Here is a 22,431-nt window from a genome sequence, read left to right on the forward strand (position 1 = left end):
CTAAAATGAAATGAAATAAATATGGAAGATCTGAGAAATTTCCTAACTAATATTCAACAGTGTAATGAGAACATTGAAAATATACATGAAAAAACCCTCCTCTCTAAAATCTTTTGAGTACAGAACTTTAAAGAGAACATTTTTATTTTGGAAAGAGTATGTATCATTAGTGGGATTTTTCAAAGTATCTAACACATCGCATCAATTTAATTAACAAAGAGAAGTGACTATGTTATAGTTCATCTTTCATACTTACTAGGGTAGAAGAAAAGGAAAATCAATGATGATAATTTCACTGAAAATATGAAGATTTGTGAGGGGACAGAAATTATTATAAATAATGAGTTTAATTTGACAAATACTATCTTTTTCTAGAATGTTTTAAAATGTCTGTGGCATTTTCAAAGTGAACTATCTTGATATTTTTTGTTTCCAAACTACAGTTTCATTTCAAAAGTGTTTTTTTTTAAATGCTGAAAAAGAAGTAAAAAATTCACACATGTACACTCATACCTCAAATTGCCTCAAATGAAAATGTGCAAGTGTATTTTCAACATCTGATACTAGGTGAAAAGAAAAATTCTCCAAGTCTAATATTTCTTGGATAACTTATTTCAAAAAATGGTTTGGGTACAAACTCTGCCATATGCAGAGTTGTCTGCTGTACGGTTCTTTAAACATGTAACTTGTTTCCTATGGAAGGAACTGTTAAAGAAAGAGTTTATGTAGCTGAGTAGTCATGTGTACTGTGTACCTAAGGAAATTTGATAAATGGGTCACAGTCTCACCTGTTCTTTCTCTGCAGTTAGACTTCTGGCAAGGCAAAAATCAAGGAAAGCCACAGGCTTTTGGGACCTATAAGATCCTGTTTGTTTCTTTGATTGTCTACAAAAGCAAATTACAAAAGCAAATGTCTAAAAAAACAAAAATATATATGTTTATAGCACTGCTGCATTCAGTCTGTAGTTCTGCGGGAGCCCTCAAGAGATTTCAGTGGTCCCGAGAGCAAGAGTCTGTCCATGCTTCATTTTGTGGTGCAGACTGCCCTCAGTCATTCCACGTGTTTCTGCAGGTATGGCTTGGAGATGCTCGGACATACGCGCAGGAGCATTGGATGAGGTAGCTTATGCACCTGAAATCTTTTAGCCATCTTTGCCCATTCAGAGCTGGTCCAGATGTTTCTGTGCAGTGCTGCCTTGTCCAGTGTAGATGTGTCCTGGTAGTCTGGCTCCACAGCTCTCAAAAGGAGGTAATAGTACTTCTGAAGCATCTGATTATCCAGGGGATAACCACAAAGCCATTGGATATTAGAGTGAAGGGAACTGTATAAGCAGAGAAGTGGATTTAGATGCTTAACCTAAGACACATTTATAAATACAACCCTGTGGACCAAAACAGAAATAAACCAGAACACCTATATAAAACTTAGTATGAAAGTAGAATACTCTAGCCACAGTTTTTAGCCTTTTTTTTTTTTTTGCAGAAATCCTTCTCATCCATATATCTCCTTCAGAAGCCTTGGAGTGCTTACTAAATTATAGCAGTACATGATAACAGATAGTTTATACAAGTTAACTGCAGGAGATATATGTGTTGTGTTGCCTTCATTGAGACTGTAGGAAAAACGGTGAGGGTACCTGAAATGTTAACTTAATGGACAATGATTTTTGCATCCATAGGGAAACCCAGGCATCGTTCATGTATTTTTGCTTTTATTAATAGCATTTTGATAGCCCAGTTTTAAAGCTTGCCCTTGACTTGCCTTGAAATATCATACTGAGTTCACTTATTACAGGACATTACTTTAATTTTTCAAGGTGAAATGTTCACAGTGCAGAAACTGGTGAGGAAAATATGGCCCAAACAGTTACATATACCTTTATTTTTAAAATGCTGTCCGGAAGGGTTTGCAGCACTCTCTGCTGAGGCGTAAATTGACCTAGACAGTAAATGATACATGACCTTAAAAATATCCAAAGTATCCTTGCTTGAGAATTTTTAGTAGAGAGTTATTAAATGTCACAGTAATTTACACAAGCGTATCCTGGTTTATACTTCTGCGTTCTCTCTTTCTGTCTTCTCACCACCATGTCATCCAAGAACCTTAGAAGCTTTAAAAATTTTTACATATATCTCATTTTTTCCCTTTTTTAATCATAGAGTTTCATTTTATTGTATTTATTACACTCTGAAAATCAAGTCAAACGTGAAACTATAATGTAGCTCACAAAGGCCTGATCCAGCAGAGCACTTAAATACCTGCATAACTTCATCATGATGACATTTTCCATTGCTCATTAACTGGCATTTAAAGGAAGTTTTCCATTGCTTGGTGTCTGGGCATTTAAGGGAAATTATCAGCCAAAATGGGTCAGTCATTTAGAAGAATTAGGTCAGGTAGTGAACCTGCTACAAGTTGCAGTGGTCTTTAGTGAGCCCTGCACCTCCACCCCCTTGCAGAGAGTGGGAGATAGCCATCGGGAGGGTGTTCTTTTAGGTATGTATTATAATGTAGCCTTAATTCCACAGCTGTCTTCTGCTCTCCAGTGCTCAGGGTGAGCTGCATTCTAGAGGTGAATCCTGGTTGTGTAAGGCTGGAGTGTTTGTAGGATTTCTACTTTAAATCTTAGCTGGGGTGGTTAGCCTGAGCACACTGCTGCATGGAGGTGGCTCGCTGGCATCGTGCTCTGGAAGAGGTACTGGGTCTGGAAGGGGTCTGGGCACTTGTGCACTGCACTGGCTTGGGTTCGGGACGCTTGCACTAAGAGCAGGAGGAATCTTGAAGCAGCCATCCATCCCTCATGTGCACACCCCTTTGCACAGTGGCTGCGTCCAACCCTGCTGCCAAGGAGCTTTTTGCTATTTTTTCCACTGATGTATGTGCTATCATCACTCACTGTACCAAGGGAGAAATGAGTCTTGGGTGATTCTCCCAGCTCAGATGCACCCTCTGCTACCTCACTGTTTATACACGGAGAAAAGGTGTAAATGAGGATAGGATGAGAAACAGCTCTTAAAAATTACACCAGCCATGTTTTCTTTTTTTTTTAAATTTGTCGATTCTGCTGTATTATGCCTCCATGCTATCAAGGAGTGAGAAACAAGTTTTCTGTTCTGCTCTCCTAGTTTCTGGAATTTTTTTTGTCCCTTATAAGAAAACAAGTTATAAGGTTCTTTAAAGAACAGGAAAGAATAGGTTTCCAGCTTGTTTTGAAAGTCTGACAAATATCTATCTTGTAAATGATTATTTCCCTCATCAGTGACAAAAACTGACCTGCATTTGAAGATCTAGAGTTGCTAAAACTCTCACATGCTACAGTGTAAATTAGTAAAGTATATTGTCAGCTACCAAAAACAAAGCAGCCGATGGTCAGCGAAGACAGCTTTTTGGTTAGGCATTCTGGAGAAGGAAAATAGGCACTGCTTATTTATTTAAAGTAGGCTTAGCTTTTGATTGATACATCTGTTCCAGGAGAATGTTTAGCCTGCGGTGCTGAATAATTTACTGAAGAATCAGTGATCAAACTAGTATGAAATTCTCCAAGTGCAGTCATTCTCTGCTTTTTCCCAACATACTCAGCGATTTCTGGGTGGACTGTTTTTACATAAAGTGTTCATAGCCTGCAGTTGAAAAAACAGTTTCTCTTACCAAAGTATTTTTTTTTAAGGCTTTCATTTTATAAATTCTATACATTATCCCTTGAGTCTGTATCCCATTAACTATAAGCCACAGTTTACCTGGAAATGCATAACAATGAAGTCTCTCTGTTCCATATGTGTGTGTGACTCCCATTATGCAGTACATATTGCTGCTGGTTTTGATGTTGGGGCGATTGGAGGTGATTCTCCCTGACAGCAGTTTTGTCATGTATGCATAATGATTCAAGGCTTCAGTCCAGTACCTGATGCTCACGTTACAGGACCACGGCCCTATGTGAACTGACTGGTTGTTTCAGTGACAGGACCAAGCATGCAGTGGATATGAAGGTTTGGCCCCAAACTGTGATGCCCTGGTTTCAGGAATGAAGCAAGAGGAATGTTATGGTTCTGATGCCTCCCTTGTTCTATGGTGAGACCTTTTTTTTATTCCAGAACAGTTGGTTCTGGCAGCTTCCTGAAGCAGTACTGAATTTTGGACCAGGGTTCCTTCCAGTTTTACATGCCCTGGTCTGGTGGTCCTAATTCACAGAGCGAGCAAACAAGTGCCTGGATAAGAATTAGACACCCTTTTGATTATTAATTTTTTCATTTATTTTCAGATGGCTTTTCCTTTTGTCATATTGTTCACACATAATACGTCTGACTCTTCCTATGTCACACTACATCTTTGCAGTAATTTGCTGTGCTGTTCTGTCCCTCTGGATTTTACAGCAGTGGATCAGAAAGGAAGTGCAAGCTCTAGCAGAAATAATAAATCCACTGCAGGTCTTGAAGGTACTAATTTCTGCAAAACAAAATACTGCCTCAGTTCTGTTATGGGCTAGAAGGGGTGATCAAAGTGAAATACATTCATTGTGGAATTGGTTTGCAAAGCCCGCTTCTAAACCATTACATACTCTTCCTACGTGTATTTTTTTAATATATATATATATATATTTTTTTTTTTTTCAAAAGTAAATAATGCAGTCGTGTCCAGCCTGGCCTGTAGCACGTAAGTCCCATGCAGCTCTCAAGGAAGTTCAAAGATTGCTCCCAAACCGGGCCGGTGTCACCAGATGGGCAGGAGAGCTGTGTTGGCCTGGGGAGATTTGGGGGAGGGGGCTGTCACTGGATAATGCAAATCTGGGTAATTTATAGGAGATCCATGAGGGGATGCAAAATGCAGTACTTTTGGGCTGCTCTGAGAGTTGTCCGTATGTCTGCCACACTGGTGTGATGGGAAACATGGTCATCTCCCAGCTGCTGACTCCCTGGGAGCACTCAAAAGTCTGTGGCATAAGTCCTGTGACTCCCAGCCGGAAGGTCAGGGTAGTTGGTCATCTTTAGAGTAATCTGACATTTGAAAAAATATTTTAGGAACTCTCCTGTAATTACAGATATTTCTAATCTATGCAATCTATCCAATTAGGTTCAACCATGCCCAATTCCTTGTCTGATTGCCTGAGTCTTTCCGCTTAACCAGTCAGGTTTATTCAATAAGGTGTCCTATAATGTTATTTCCTTCCTTGAGAGTGTATGTTATCATCCCTGACAGACTTAAGAATCCCTCCACTTTTTTCTTATTTTAAATCCTCTGTCTCTACAGTAAAGCTTTGTGCTTTAGTTAGGAATCACCTAGCTGAGGAGAAGCCTAGATGGGAGTTTGGATCTCATTAGTTTTAGTTTTAATTACCTAGAAAATTCTTAAGAAATACAGCAAGTGTAGAGCAGGTACAATATGGGTAGAATCCCTTTCTGTTTAATACAAGTTAGTTTCAATTGTGGATTCAAATAGTTAACAAGATTAGAAACAGTAAGAAATGAATCCAGTTGCACCAGTGGTTGACTCACTGTTACTGTCATTTCCTTTTTGCTTTGGTCATGGGGATAACAAGGTAAGAAATAGCTGTTTGTTTCCTTTTATTGATTCGTTTGATATTTGAAATAAAGATGATCTTTTTTTGTCTGAACAAGTCTTTTGTAAGTTAATATTATGTTAATTAGGATGGATGTCTTCCTGAACCTTATTTTCTCATTCATTTGATCTAATTAGCTGATTAATTTTTAATTGCCTACTGAGAGATCTTTACCATATTGTGATTTGTGTTTTACCTTTACATTTGGAAAACAATGGTACGCCTAAAATGACTCTAAAGTATTGTATTGAGGTATTTCTGCAAGGGATAATTGCAAATTATGATTTCTTCCTGCTACCTAATTTTAGTGCCGTCTACTTTGAGTCAGTGCTCATTAATCAAAAAGGTTTGCATACTGTGCAGTAGTAAGAAGGTATTTTAGTTAAGACGAGCTTCACAGAAGAGGGTCTATGACTTGGTGATCAAACGGAAATCAAATCTCTTGGCTATGTATGAATACTACAGTGAATGCTTCCCGACTTTAACCAATTTATTTTTACCCTGCAATAATTTTGAAAATGAATGTATTAATAAGCTTAGAAATAGAAGTATAAACTTAGAATGAGGCCAAGTGTTGATTAAAACATATTTTCCAGTGGTGGAAGATAAATCACGGTTCTTGGGAAGTTATTTCAAATTATTCCCTGAGAGTTTAAAATTTGCACCTTATTTTTAGACTGAATTTGTCTTGCTGTAACTTCCAGCCCTTGGATCATCTTGTTCTGCCTTTGCCTGCTAGATTGAAGAGCCCTCTATTATCAAATTTTTGTTCCCCATAGTAAGCACTTGTAGACTGTGATCAAATCATTCTTTAACTTTCTCTCTGATACGTTAATTGATTGAGCGCCTTGAGTCTCTTGCAGTAAGACATGTTTCCTAATACTGTAGTTTTTCCCCTGACTTCTACGGAGTCCATGGAATTTTTCATAATCTTTCTTAAAATGACACTGCAAACCCAGTGAAACTGGTAGTTGTTTCACTGATGTCAAATAAGATAACATAGCCACCCTACTCCTGTTTGGTAATGTTGGTACATCTGATGAGCATAGTAGCTTTTTTGCTATTGCATTACACTAGAAATTCATAATGATCTGGTCACTCATCATGGCCTTTGTTCCCCAGTCCTTGACTCCTCTTAGGGTCTGTTTTAGGATCTCTCTCTTGTTAAGTCGGTCTCATTATACTTGCTTCTAGATGCATGGCCTTCCCACTGGCTCTATTGAAGTACATAATGTCTGGTTAAACCCGCCTAACCCAACTGTCTCCATTATTGACCACTTCCTAGTCATCTGCAAATTTTGTGAAAAAAGTTTTTTTAACAAAAATAAAAGTCTAGGAGCCAATAACCAATACATGTAGTTCCCCAGTTACTTAATGATGGCTTAGGCATGTTTGCTATGAAGTTTTAAAGTCATTTAAGATGCTATTCTGATTCTAGGAATGGATTTATCACATCTAATTCTAGTCATCGAAGTATTAGCTTCTAATGTTTGGTAGTTTTCCAAGCTCTTCTTGGAGGATCTCAAGATGGGGACCTCCACAGAAAGATGCAGCTGACTAACCTGAAAGACTTTTCAGATAAGTCCTTTTTGACAATACCTTTATCTCTCCATTGACTGTAATGGAACACAGAGGAGTAATTAAAGTCTGGATGCCTAACTTTTAGACAGCTTTGATTACTGTGGATAAATCCCATCTTTTATGCTCTTTAGTTTTTCAGTCAAAATAGATGTGGTACCAAGTCAGTTCTCTAACAGGCGTCCATCAACATGGTTGCCGTTAGTGGTCCCATTTGTAATCACATCAAAAAATGACATCAGGTTAGCCTGACAGGATCTATTTTCCAGAAACCTATGTGGATCAGCTTTAATTAGATTATCCCTTTTAGTTCTTTATCAAGTTAGTTATCACTCATATGCCTCCTTTACTTTTCTATCAGATCTTTCTATCAAATTCCAACTTTTTCCATTTTAAAATTGACACACATCCAAATTGTGAACAATCTGAGGCACTGATGTTTCAGGGTTTTTTTGGTTGTTTCTGCCCCATCTATATCAGATGGATTTTTCTCTGAGAGGCTTCTGCACTCCTAAGCCAGTTAGCAACAGATATAAGAATGACTTCAAGCCATCTCTTATAAGAAGATACTCAGAAATTTCTGCCTTGCAGCCTGATGAGATGGCTTTACAGTGGAGGGTGTTTTTTTTTTTTTTTTTTTTTTTTTTTTGCCAGGACTTTATATGAAGAGTTTCATAAAGACATTAGATTGGGTGTTTTTATGTTCCAAATTAGCATGTTTTAGAAGATTTGTATATATCTGAGGATAAGTTACCACGTTTTTTGGTTCTCCTTCTTCTTTGTTCCTTTTTCTCTGTAAAAGATACTGCCAGAGGTAAACAGAAAGACCAGAGTGTCCCATTGCCCTCTGTCTCCAGCGAGGCTTCCAGGGGTGAAGGGAAAGCCATGATGACCATGTACTGTCCATGTGGAAAGAGATGCTAACCAACATTTTTTATTGGATGTAATGTTTTTGCATCGGGACGATGCTAGCATAAAGACTTCTGCCTCCAATTTGCAAAGATGATTTACAGAATGTAAGTGATAAGAGAAAACATACACAATGTGGTCTTCCTGAACAAGGAGACAGCCTAAAAGCTTGGAAGTCTATCTGACAGATAAGAGATGCTAGTGCAAGAGAGTTTGTTTTGCTCAACATACAAGTTAGAAGTCCACTGCTGGCAGTTTAAGTATCAGCACAACTAGGCTGACAGGTAGCAAAGTGGTGAATTGTAAAGGCAAATCCTGTCCAGCCTGATCCTTGTGCTAGATTTTGAGCAGCACTCCGCAAGACAGAAGAGCTCATATTTTATGCCAGCCACTTTTGTTCATCTGTTGGAGGGATGTGTTAGCCATTGTAGAAGTGGACCAGTTCAGAAGATACGTAAGGATTTCTTGTACCTAAACAATGATCAACTGCAATGTCACCAGTGATAGGAATTATTTGTTTTCTGTGAAGATGGATTAGAGCAATAATTCAATGACATCTCCTTCTTCCTGGGTAATCTAAAGACAGCTTTTCTGGGAAGGGAACTTGCGTTACTTGAAAATGGTGTTTTACACTGACTAACTCTGACTGTCTTAATAACCAAATATCAGGAAAGCAGTTAGCATCTAGTGTGACTACCCACCTTTGGAGATTGGTTTGCCTCATTTGGAGATGTATGGAATTTCCTTTCTTTGCCTTTCTTGGTCTCACCACATCTTTCAATTTTTGCTATTGTCTGCTATTTCTGCCTCTGCATTAAGAGTCAAGTTAATAGTTTTGCAGTGTCCAAGGCACCAGATGGGCCAACTGGAGAATTTAAGTTCATTAAGGGATTGGGGCTGTTGGTTTTTTTAGGTTCTTACTTTGCCAGACTGGTGTCATATGAGATGTTTTGAGAGAATGTGTTCCAAAATGCAGTTTTATAGTCCAGAACTAATACCTTGAAACACAGCAAGTGCTTCATAAGCACATTATACAGTTACTAGTACAACAGCTCCTACATGAGCTTAACAGAATATTTGCACTGAAGCCATTTCAGATCTTTGGGACAGATCACACTTAAGCTCATTATAGGAGTTACCTAATCAGCAGCAAGTTGCATCTCAACGGTAGGTATTTATGTGAGTACTTCTTGTGAGGTGTTCATCCAAGTGTAAATTACTCTGCCTCCGAACAGATTTTAGCTGGTGCCAACAGCTTGGATGACTGGCACATTGTCATTTTCATAACACACCTAGAAGGGAAGTGCCAAAAAATGTAAGTGGCATTGGTGCAGTGAAAAGATTTCCAGCAAAAAATTGTGTCAAGGTGTATCGGCAGAAATAGGTTGGCTTCAGTTAATATCTGAGATAAAGCATGATTAAAAATTACTGTTTTTCTTTCAGTCTGTGAGGAGATCTCAGGTCATGTCAAAACAGTGCATGATGATACTGCCATGATGACCCAAAATTATGGTTTGTGCTGCTTCTGGTGCTCTTTCTTTTCAGTTGTCCCTGAACTACCCCTTCCCCAGCTGGGCTAGTGTCATGAAGACAGTTTGCTTTCTTTCCTAGCCATTCTGTCAGAGGTTGTTTGGGGGAATCCTCTGTGCTCTTCTGGCTATTTTGCCCTGGTTTCCTAAAGAAACAGGGGTTATGCAGTCACTCTGCGTGTCTGCTAGTCAGCTGCGTCCCTCCCTTTCTATTGTCCCATTACAACAAAATTTGACAAAAGGACTGAGGTCTTTCTGAAGCTAAATTCCTACTAGTATTGTGAAAATTGGTGGTTAAGAAGAGCAGACAGACCCAATTTGTCAGTCTCATTCTGGTGTGTGACCAGAGGATCGCCACACTGCAGTGATGCTACATATGCTCTGAGTTCACACATTACTGAACACATCTCACATGTACTTTATTAGACAGTGTTTAGTCCAGTCATGGGATGCAAAATCAAAGCGAACCACACTTTGCAAGTTTACAGCTCAGGAAACGGAGAGAAGCTGCTTTCCTTCTGCTCACTAGAACAGAAATCCTTCTGAAAAGAAGGTCCCAACCTCTGCTTTGGTGCTGTGCTGCATGTGTTTTCATGCCATTAGCTGCGATGGTCACCATTCAGTCTTCCAAGGGATGATGTGATGTACCGGGGGAAAGGGTTGTTTCCAGTGTTACCGGGATAAATCTTCTTAGGAACACTTGACTGAGAGCATACATGTTCTACAGTGATGTCTGTTTAAAGAAACCAGCCATTTCCCCACAGTACTGTAGAATCTTCTTTTCTGGCAAGAGATGTGAAGCATTTGCAATTTCTATGTATTATAATGGATTTTAATGCAGAAGTGGTTCGTGTCCAGGTTTATAAAACAGAAGGTGTGTACCTCACGCTTTTGTTTGTTTCATTTATTTAGCATGGCATGACTAGGTCCTGGGACTGGCTTATATGAGGTCGTTATCCTATTGATTAAGTAGTGTGATGAAAAGGGCATGATAATACACTGCCGAAAGATTATTGCCAGACACTTTGCAAACAAAGCTGCTGAAAGGAGCGCAGTTGTGAGACCTTCAGCGTGGTGGGTAATTAGCAAGCAAGTAGGAATTAAAATAAAGGATACATGGCATGATATAGTGATTATGTGCAGATAATTAATGTTTTGAATACTCCCTTTTGGTAACTCTAATGAGAATACATCTTAGTACAGGAAATATCTGTTGGGACTACACTATCCAGAATCCTTAAATGAGCTGTGCAATATGTTGTCCTTGACAATGAAAAGAAAGCATAGAAGCAGTGCTGCAGATCTGTCTCTTCCTCTTTTCTCTCTAGATCTTTCTTTCCTTCTGAAAATCTCATACTGGTATAAGAAATCTCAGAGGAAAAAAATCTTTGGGATGACATGTCATTTCTCTGAAGAAAAAGAAACTTTCACGGTCCAACAATTGGTCTGAGCAAATTGCTTTTTGAGTGGGAAGCATCAGCTTCTATTCCAGGAAGCAAAGCACTAAATTTGGGAAGTGCAAGCAGTAGTAAATGTGTGACCGTTGCCTTTAGATTAGCCTCCCCCCAGCCCAGGGACACAAAGACTCACCGAATGCTCCTGAAATACTACGCAATGGAGGGCATCCAGTTCATTCTGTGGCATAAATTTCATCGCACAGCGCTTTCAGGTCTCAGGTCTACGACACCCAAGAGATTAGAGGACTTTTCAGGTGCCACCTCAGCTGCCTAAAGGGGAATAAAATGAAAAATTTTGGAATGTGACGTGAGCCAACTACAGGTGGATGTTCAGGTAGATACAGAAAGACTTCGCGCTGGCTCTACATTATTTCTTTGTCCAGCTTCAAGCTCCTCCCAGTCGTTTGTTCTGAGAAGATGCTGACAATTGCGTACATTTTATTGATGAATGTAAATCTTCAGAGCCCTTACCCGCAGCCTTTTAGACCATCGTTTGAGATCTCCCGTCTCAGAAAAAGAGTGTCTTCTTTCACAAGGCTCAGAGCTTCATGCTGAATACACTGAGGGAGAGCTAAACTGCCACAGCAACAGTAACAACAGGAGGGAAGAGGGCATGAGGGAAAGAAAAACAGGAGGGAAGAGAGACGAGAGTAAAAGGGAAAACCTGCTGTTGTGGGGGGAAACATTACTCCTGGCAGAAGGGGGAAGCTGCCATGGTGAGGGGGGAGTAAATGGGGAATACTCTGTCCAGCTCCATTAACCTTAATTTTAGCTCCTCTTTTCCATTTTTCAACTTAAGTAAGCAAGCGTATAGCCATGTTTATATAATAGCTGGAGTAATGAAGATGGAATATACCAATTTGGGGCTAATTCTTGCCCTCAGGAGAGCACAGGGACTGCAGCTGTGGCCAGCCCCTGCAGTAAGTGGTGAGGAGAACAGCTCCTTGTATCTGCCTTCCCATTACATCCTCACCAGGGACCACCATAGTCTAGCCTTTAAAATAAATAGATGAGGTTAATTTTTCCAGCAATAGAGGGTTTAGCAACCCTCAGCACTGGTTCAGTTTTGTTCTCACTCGTGCTAACGAAGTGGTTTCCCTGAGAACAGTGGGACCCACTGCAAACTTTCAGGAAAACCCATGTGTAGTCATTAGCAGTCACTGGGTTTGGAGTCTTGGGGCCATCTTTATTCTTTTCCTATTTGATATCTTCACCTTCCAGACCGTAACAGGCAGGGTTTTTGTCAACCTGTATCACAATGCTGTTAAGTACTTACAGCCATGTCCTTTGATTAGAGGGCGTGGGAGAAGCATGTGCCATGGCGCATTTGAGCGCATCCTCTGAAGCTGAGGTTGTAGCTGAATTAATTATTTTCATGACTGGAAGAGAGCAGGCAATGCTGCCTAAAGAGTGGGAAGATGTGTGCACGTGTGAGTGTGCGTTTGTGTGGTTATATTGTTTGGAAAGACCAGGTCCAGATACCCTTTCCCTTGGCATTGTTTATGTCCAAGTTCTCAGTAAAGATGTAGCCTGAGAAGTCTTGGTTTTCTGCCTAAAGTCCTGCATTTGCCTGAGGTTTCACACGCCTGCAACCACATCTCGCTGCAGAAGCCCTGGCCCTCTTGCATCCCTGTTCTGCCATTCCCCAACTGAAGCCCTTTGCTTCTGTGGGCAGGGGGGAAGTTGCCCTTCCTCTGCATTGCTTGTTTTCGTTATATTAGCAGTATGAGGTACCCTTTATTTATAATCTGAACATGAGGGATGTTGGGCCAATCTGGTGCTTCCAGCCGGCTGAACACTTCCTAGTGCTTTCGATGCCAGATATAACATAATTTATTGTGGAAAACAGTAGGGGTAATACCCTTCTTGCTATCAACGGTTAATGTAGAATATCAGCAGTTCTTCCGCAAGGGTACATGTATTGTTGGATGGTGTGTGATTCTGTATCTCATACTAAAATAGAAAAACAAACTTCCTTCCTTTTTAATGCTGCTGTTCTCCTCCTTTTTTCTTTCCTTCTTTCCCCCAGTTTTTTTAACTCCTTCATTGCATTACGCAGTTTTCAAGCATTTCCCCACAATGGAAAAAAGCAATTTTACTTTGTTTCACTGGCATGAAACTGAGCAAACTAGGGATTTTTTTTTTTGCTTTGTTTTAACTAAAACATTCATTTCTGTGCCAAGACAGAGGGAAACTGCTGAGTTAGCCAAGGCTGTAAATTGAACTGATCCTTTTACCTCTAGAAAATATTAAAGCATCCTTCTGCCACTGAGCTGGCACCCATTGCTGGATCAAGTGCTACTATTAACGGGAAATCGAGAAAGTACATTATCACTCCAGTGCTGTCATTACCAGAGGGTTTCACTGAACTGCAGTGTTCAGGAAAGTGAGGCTGCAAAGATGAGAGAAAAATGGAACACTTAAGGTAGGAGGAAGAAAGCTTCAGACAAAAAACTTGGAGATACATTAAGAGTTTGTGAAAGTACCCGGCCTGAGAGGCAAGTGGCTGCTTTTTTAAGAAGAGATATGATAGGTAAAACCTCCCATTATTCTTCAAGTACAGGTTTAGAAAGAAACTGGCATAGAGTTTTCTAATGTGCTTGTCTAATCAATTCTACAAGATCTGAAACCTATCAAGGCAAGATTGTGTCTGTCGGAAATATAATGAGGTACAGTCTGTACCAAGGAAAACCCCGAAGAGAGGTTTTTATTGTGAACTTTTTCCCTGTCTGGTAGAGTCAGCTACCTCTTAGTTGTTCTTTTGTTAGAGAGGTATTTTTTTTAATCATTGGAAATAGGTACTAAATTGCACTGATAGTTCAGTTAAAGAATATGATGGAAATTTGTAGAATAATCAGTTAGTAAATGTTGCGGCTATTTAAAATGTGAGCTTAACCGAGGCGTTGCATGGTCAGCAGCTGTCTTCTCCCTGCCCAGCCGTGCTGAGTTCACCTCTGCTTCAGCATCTGAGCGCTGGGGCGCACATTTCGTTATAATTCACAGCCTGGGCTGGATCTGACTTCCACTGTATGGTATAAAAAAAAGACAAATAATACTTAAATACAGTTCATTTTCCTTCTCCTTTTCAAAGTTCTTTATAGACTTGAAATAATCTTCCTGACACCCATGCAAAGTAAGCATTGCCACTGAGTTTTACAGTTGTGGAAACTGAGGCACATAGGGGTTAAATAACAACATTTGAAAATATCAGCGCCTAAAATTAGGCAGCTTAAGCCCAGAGCCCAAAGAGAGGTCCTGAACTCCTGATTTCACCAGAAAACAGAAGCTCAGCATTTTTTTGAGGCTGTGTCCAAATCTGAGGGCTGCAGAAGTCTGTCTCCAGTATGGTTCCCCAGCTCATGATCAGAGCCCATCGCGTTCCCAAATGATTTCCAGGACCTGCACATTATTTCTAGCCCTGCCTAAGACTTGGCACTCCGGAGATTTTACTGACTCTTGCTTCTGGCTTATCTGGTCTTGGTCAGGTCCCTCAAACTTTACACCTGTTTCTTCATTTGCAAAAGGTGTACCTTACAGGCATCATCAACTTCATAAGCAGATTTCTATAGGAAAATAAGATTGATTTTTGTTTTTATTTCCTGGGATAGGCTGCTCTCTGAGAATTACTCATCAAGCCACGTATTTGCTTTGCTCAGTGCTATTCTAATAGAAATATGTCTTGTTTGTTTAGTCTTGCACCCAGATCTGACCTGCCCTTGTTACCAGAATGCACTCACTTGAGAGCTCGGGGAATCCACGATGATGGCCCAAAAGTGCAAAAAATGAGCACTGATCTTGACTGCGTATCATCAGCGTGTCTGATTTTGGGGCACGGCCTGAGCTCCCGGGGGACACCCTGAGGTCGTGCAGGGCCGAGGCTGTTCTGGGTGCCTGAAAGGCAGCTGCCCCTGCAGTTCCGAATGAACATCCCGGATCGGAGGCTCCCGAGGAGCAGACGTACCAGTGTTTGTTTTGACTGAGCACTTACTAGTTAATGCAATTCCTGCCAATTCATAGTAACAGTAAGTCAAACAATATTGAGCTACTATTTCACAATTCTTAGAAAATCATCTATTTCCCAAGTTACAACAGAAAGGAATATTCTCCCTCCCGCCCCAAGTTGTTTTCAAAGAGGTTTCAAAAATCATTCAGATAATCAGACTTTAGTGCTGTGAAATTTTATCAAAGGGCACTCTTTCCCTGGACTCAGATATGAACCTATTTCGCCAATCAGATAAAACTTCCCAAGCTTTTTCCTAGCAGCATCAGTGGTTAACTTGATCTTATTGCACTGTAAAGGATTTTGTGCTACAAATCATTTTTCTTAGAATCTCTTTGTTATGTTGGGTGAACTGTGGACAAATTTTTTTTAAGAATGTTTCCAGGAACATTAGCAGCATGGTGTAGTCTTGAAATAAATGAAAATGACTTGGAAAAGGTTTCCTTTTATATTAATAAAAGAGAAAATGTATAATGAAAAAGGCTGATAAGGGAAATGTTTAAGTTTATTAACAGGCAGGAGGAATGCCTATTAAACAGTATAATATCTGCATACCAACCCCCCTTCCATTTTAAAATGTGTATGTTATTTTAGCTGTTGGGACTCCTTCCTTCCACCTTGTGAAAGCTGACAATTTTTGCTTACAGCCTGGAGCTAAATATTGCACTGCCTCGAAATGGAAGATGAAACAGGCCAACAGGTTTTCTTTGTCTTTTGAAAAAAATGGAGTGTCATTTCTTCTCCCTCCCCCTTGTGTGTTCCCCCCCCATGCTACACCCCGACTAGTATTAGCAGCTTTTCCTCCAAAAAAGCACTAGATGGTGCCCCTTTTCTTTGAGTGTGACAGAGCTGGATTTCCCAAGAGAGGTGCTACTGCCCTGCAGTGAGGATCAGCAGGCACAGAAAGTTGTAGGGTCTTCTTGGCCTTTAATAATGTTAAGAGCACAAGATAAGGCTCTTTTACTTCTTTCAAGCCTCCAGACATAAACTAGCTCCATCTTTAGGAGAGCATCTTGTTAAGGACTGAGAACGATTCATGGCTTCAAAGATTCCTGAGTGGTAAAATAAAAAATGTGATTTCAAACCAAAAATGAGAAAAAGCAGACTGTCTCCCTATCTCTCCTTGTCCTTTCCAGCACCCAGCACTCCAGCGTCAAAGAGCATTTGCTATATTCTTTGCTTCAAAGAAAACTTTTCAAGTCAGGGATTTTTAATTAGATGCTTGCTGGGCAATCGGATTGATATAGTTAGCTCATTAATTTTGTTATTATCCCTGGCCCATAACTGACCAAGCAGCATTCTGTAAACAGGATATATGTTACATACGTGCAACTGTATGTTACAGTTCAATTTTTTTCTCTTAAAATAAAGTGCCAAGCAGGAAATGTGGCCTCACCTTGTATTCTGCATGTTCCGTCAACTTACATTTTATCTTTATTATAAAAAAAAATCTTATTAGTCATGCTTAGCAGATTGTTACGTAGCCTTTGAAACTGGAACGAATAATTGGTTAAAAGGATATTATCTATCTGTATCTATATTTCTTTCTGCATTGGAATAACTGTTTACCTGGTGTATGTCATCACTTGTATTTAGCAGGTTAATATATTTTAGTACCCCAGCAGCAGAAACAGGTAATGTGACATTGAAACAAATTAAAAATCAACAACAAATGAAATGATGTCTGCTTGCTGAGAATGAAAGCTGAGGCAGATATCAAACCTCCCTATTATGAAATCCCTAAAATTTCACTGAAAGCAACCATTTCCTGCAATCTGTTTATATATGCATTTGAAATGGCATAAAAGTAAACATTCTTTGAAGTGACCCAAGATAGATTAGTCCAGGTTTGTCATTTCGTACTATTTTTGTAAATGGTCCTTAGAAAATTAGGTCTGTTGGCATCTGGGAACAAAAATTCAACTGGGAAAAGAAGCTTTAATATGAAACAGAAAGAATTATTCCCATGCTCTGGCTGCCCTGTCATATGTCATGACATGTGGCAGGTTGACTGCTCATTAATTCTATTTATATCAGTATGATAATACACCCCACTGAGTACACATGTGTTAAAATATTCATAAATTATGTTTAGTGCAAGCAGATATACATTACATGCCAAAAGAAGACTATTATTTAAAGACAAAACTGGTAAACAGTCAAACACGGAAAAGTCTTTTTAATGTTGGTCCAGTACATTGTGTATTATCAAACTTGCATTTAATTGCCTTTACTTGCAGACTCTGTCTCCAGTAATGCACTATGCAATGCACCTTTACATTTTTAACAACTTTCAAAAGAAGCAGCTTTTACTGAAAGAAATTGGAATTTCAGAAATTACTGTAAATGTCATATTATCTCCAAGCAATAAGTATACCAATTTAAAATATTTAAAATGAAGGCTTTCTTTGACCTTCAGGTATTTAAGGCACTCTTTAAATAGCTGAAAGCTCGAGTCTAAATTTTAAACAAATCCAATGTGAACAATTTTCTATGGGAAATGCAGTCTAGTTAAAAAAATAGTTAATCATACATTGTTCAGGGTATTTTATGCTCTGCATATATATTTCATAAACTTACTAAATACTTATTAAAACAATTTAAAAATAATTTTTAAAAGGAATTGAATTCATATAGAATGTGAAGGTAATCTCAGAATATTTAAAATGGTTATCTCTGCATCTTACAATCTCTTTGTTTAAAATCAAAATACTCCTTAAATGCAAAGGATTTTGCATGTGTTCATAACATTGTGATAGAATTAAGAAGACTATTTAGACCCATGCTTTTTAACTAACAGGACATCATTACTAATTGTGTTGAATTCCTTAATCTAAAAATACTTTAAAAATGACCGCTCACATTTAAAAATGCATTTCAGAACTTTGGAAATTATCACAAATTTCATGGGCTAATGTTGCAGGTGTTAAAATCACTGGGAGTTTCAAAGCTATTAACGGAAGGCATGATAGGGTACCCGTTTATTTATAGTTACTGTGATAGCAGTTACCCTCCTGAATGAGTACAATCCAAGCTGGTTTAGATATCCCGTTCATGCTTCATAGTTGGAAAACAATTTCAAAACTTTTAAAAACATCAAATGCCATAATGGGGATGGGGAAAAGGAAGGAAGGGTTTGCTTCATGATGAAGTTTTGAAAAGATGTACGATGAGGGTCCGAGTTTATGTAGTTTGTAAAGGGCAAGTAGTTACCCTGTTTCTACTCACTTTTAAGGGGTCTGCAAAGGGACAGAATGAAGTGACTGACTGTAAAGCATACATAACCTTTCTGATCACGCAACCATACTGAAGTTTCTAGCAGCCGTGAAGCATGTTGGCTTGTGATAAAGGACGAAAAAGGGGCACAGCAGTGCAGTGTTACAAAGCCATCCTTAGACCCGTTTTGTAGGAATGACGGCTTGCCCAAGTGCTCGTGGGCAAAAATGTTGCCTCTGTATTTTCAGCTGTACTGTCAAATGTGCCAGCCGAGGTGACTGTTCCCCAGCCGTGCAAGTGGCTCGATTTTACCCATCAGTGAAATGGTTAGAAGGGGTTGGGAATTTTCTGTTTCTTTGATTGAAAATGCTGGTTTGAAGAAACTGAAGCCTTTTTTGCAGGCAGGTATCAATTTCAAAGAAACTTTCATCAGCAAAGGTTTGTCAGCCGTCGGCTGGAATTTCTGGTCCCAACCAGGAGGAGATGGAAAGGCTGGAATATCAGGTAGCAGGGCAGTTGGGGCACTCACCTGGAATGTGGAAAATCAAGGTTCAGGCCTGGGGACTTGAACGTGAGATTTACAAAGCAAGTGCCCTAAATGCAAGGCTTTAAAGTTCTTCTCTTGCTGTGCATTTAACTATTTATACAAAGTGGAGCAGCCCTAACAGGAGATCTTGAGACATAACATAGCCTGAAGCCGGGTAGCCGAGGCGCACACGTGGAATGGGAGAGAGTGGCAAAGCAGGCAGTGGGTGAGTGCTTTAACTACCCAGCTTTTAAGGCCTGGTGTCAGTCTTTCTGCCTGCCTCTCATTTTAGTGGATAAACTTCAACAAGTCTTGGTCCCAGGGAGGAATGGGAACATTTTTGAAATCTCATAAAAGCCTTGCAGAATGAGAAAAGTGCTTCTTCCATCCCTCTGCTGATCCTCTTTGCCATAGAAACAAATTGCAAAAATCCACTGAATTCCTGGGAGCAAACTGTGACTCATATAATACAATTTGTAAATAGCTAGAGAATTTACTGGATGTAAGGTTCCTTGTAAGTATAAAAAGATGCTGTCCCTTAACAGTACAGCTTTTTACAATAAAATGCTTTCTGAATTTTAAGAATCTCCGTGATAATATAAGCAAGGCTTTTAATCTTGGTAATGGTAAAAGCAAATTATATACACCACCTAATTTTATCAGACGGTAACAGTTGTAGTTTTTATCTACAAAAACAGGTTGTGAGTGCTAGAGGGGAATAACTCTTCATAGCAAAAGCTAAGTTAATTTTATGTTGTCTTATGTTGCTAGCGAGGAAGTCTCTTTTTTTTTAGTTCATCCCTTTTTTCTGATTTTTCTGAAAAAAAAGGAGTCATACCACACAACAGTTATTTAAATACAAAAAAAAAAAATCCTGTTAAAAAGGTCTCTCATTATAAGCTTTCTGAAAGTTTGCTGTGCACTTTCATGTAAAACTTGGCCTCAGTACAGAACTGCTGTACAATCATTTTCATCTGAGATTTGAACATATTGGAAGAACTAGAGCAGTTCTTTCTTCTATCCTGTCATTTTTTTCCCTTGGAAATGATGAGCATATGGCAACCACCCTCACTGGATTCTCAAACAACAGGAGGGACCTTATTTTGATTCCTACATCCTGTCATCAGTGAATCCCATGATATTTTGTTCTTGCAAGGCTAAAGATGTGATTCGCATTTGCCATAAGGACAGAGCTTAATGTGATGCCATTTTACCACAGGAGCCCTCAATCAGTTAATTAAACATGATATAAATCACTGCATGTATTTGTAAAGTAAGATTAATATGGCCAAGTCAGAGTAATGAGGAATCCTCACTATTGTCTGAGTGTGAATCACTGTTAGGAAGATTACCCTTTTTGAAACTGGATAGCTTTGAGTGGGTTTTGTTGGTTTAATCCCTCAGACTGTTTTGTGCAACTTGAAACCCAGAGCTGTCATCTTTAGCCAGAATTTCAGCCATAACTTCCTCAGCTTTCACCCAATCATTTAAATCAGCATTCAGCATTCGAATACTTAGAAAGATCAAGCCTTTCAGCATACCACAAGGCTTCTTCATACCACCTGGGACATTGGCAACATGTTTAATAAATATTTCATTTCATTTCATCCTGAAGATTCTTCTTTTGTTTTTTTTTTCGGGGGGATTTATGGGGTACCCACAGCAGCACATTCCATCACTGCGGTCACTTTGGTTTACAGCCTTAATAAAAGGCTTTTTTTTTTCTTTCTTGAAGTGCTATGGAGCCTTGTTAAACTAGAGCAATTACAGACACACAAGATAGGTGCTCTGGAAAGATCAAAGCCCCCCTAAAGCCAGCTCGGTAGGATTCTGGAGCTCTCTTTGAAAAGTGCTCGGTTTACAAAGTAGAGATGTATTAAACCACACATTAAAAACCCCATGTTCAAGTAATGCTAAAGGCCTGACATTATTTCATGTGGAATCCACTTTAGCCACTCTCTTTTCACATCAGACTTCGAACCAAAGGAGCTCTCCTGGTATAGCAGCACACTGTGACACTGTGCACACCGTGGTGTGTCTTGCGTGGAAAACTAGCCCTTGCTGTTCTAAAACACTGGAAATACGCTGTGTGCGCGGAAGGCAGTCCTGGCCCTCGGTATGTCAGTTAGCAGGGGGGTGGATAGGAAAGGAAAGAAAAAGGAAAAAAAGGGGACGATCCTTGTTCTTGAACTGAATCCTGTGCCCATCAGGCACAGGGAGACTGGGATTAGGGAAGAGGCAGGACGGTAACGGCTAGATCCAGTGGAAGGACAAGGTGTTGCAGCACCTGCCTCTGTAAGCAGGACGGTGTGCTGGATGCCTGTGCAGTGGCTGGAGAGCATCTCAGAAGCGTAATTGTAGTTTACAAAGGAGATAGCAAGAGGATATGATATCATCTGAAGTCTTAAGTGCTTTCCGGGATCTGTAGAAGGTGCGGGATTACTCAGAAGGTGCTTCCATCAGTCCCAGCAGAAGGGGCAATGCTTTAAAAATGTCAGTCGTTGCCTCAACTGGGGCTGTGATGCCTGGGGAATAATTCAGTGTCAAAGGATTAAACTCGGAACTCCTTGCTTGCAGGAGAAAACACCTCTACCACCACGCAGCCTGGTCTTTTGGCAGAGAAAAAAGGAAAGGAAGAAAAGACATGGGTGCTTTTGCTCCTTCCAATGAACTTGTGCAACTGGACAGCAAAGGTTATGAGTAAAGAGTACAGTACTGACTCCAGAGCCTAGAGGGGAAAGAGATGTTGCAGAGTCCCTTTTCCTGTCCCTTTGCCCACGTTACCGGTGGACGGTTGTCAGAGCTGACTCAGCAGTGCCACGTGTGCGCAGAGACCATCCGATGTGCACCGATGGAGTCCCTCTGCCTCCAGGCTCCTGAGAAGGGATCTTTTGAGCCTCTCTTCCCTGTTCGTGTGCCTCCGCTGTGTCTGAGGCCTTTCGTGGACGTAGCACTTCAGGCTTTGTCTCTGCAAGACCGAAATCAGGAGCCTGTGATTTCAGTGCGCGCAGAGCCAAGCCCCAAGGACTTCTGTGGCTGCGGAGGAAGACCCTCTGGCTGACCTTTTCATCTGTCCCGATGGCCTTCAGAGAGCTCCTGGTTCCTGTACAGCTGGAAGTCCTGTCACTGCTGTCAGAGGTTTGAAAGGTCTGTGTCTGCGAGTGCATGAATGATGAAAGTAAAAAGGTAACAGGACTCCGGGAGAATCCCTGGTGTGCTCACAACTTTCTTTAAGCTGTAGGCGCATAAACATAAACACTGGAGATGTGACGATCTCTTTCTGTGTTCTGCGGTAAGCTAAAATAGTCCAAATTGAAACTGAGGCCAAAAGCTTTATCACAGGGCTGAAACTATATTTCACCTGTGATAGGTATTTTTTTTATTCATGTTCTTTTCTAAGTTCCTGATTCAGAAGATTTGTTTTGGATGCAGCAGTTAATAAGCATCACTGTGATACTGATTTGTGGATAGCTGTGTGAATTTTAGTCTAAAACTATGCATAAATTACCTTACAATACCTTGAAAAATGGAGTGGTTAAAGTACTTCACTTTTCTGTGATTACTTTCAATAAAATTTTCAAAATAAATAGATTGTCGTTGTACCAAAACAGTATAGTCCTGAAAGGGCATCAGATAAAAGACTTGCTTTTCTTTGAAGTCT

The sequence above is a fragment of the Dromaius novaehollandiae genome, chromosome 3 (genome assembly GCF_036370855.1).
Source record: "Dromaius novaehollandiae isolate bDroNov1 chromosome 3, bDroNov1.hap1, whole genome shotgun sequence".
Taxonomy (NCBI): Eukaryota; Metazoa; Chordata; class Aves; order Casuariiformes; family Dromaiidae; genus Dromaius; species Dromaius novaehollandiae.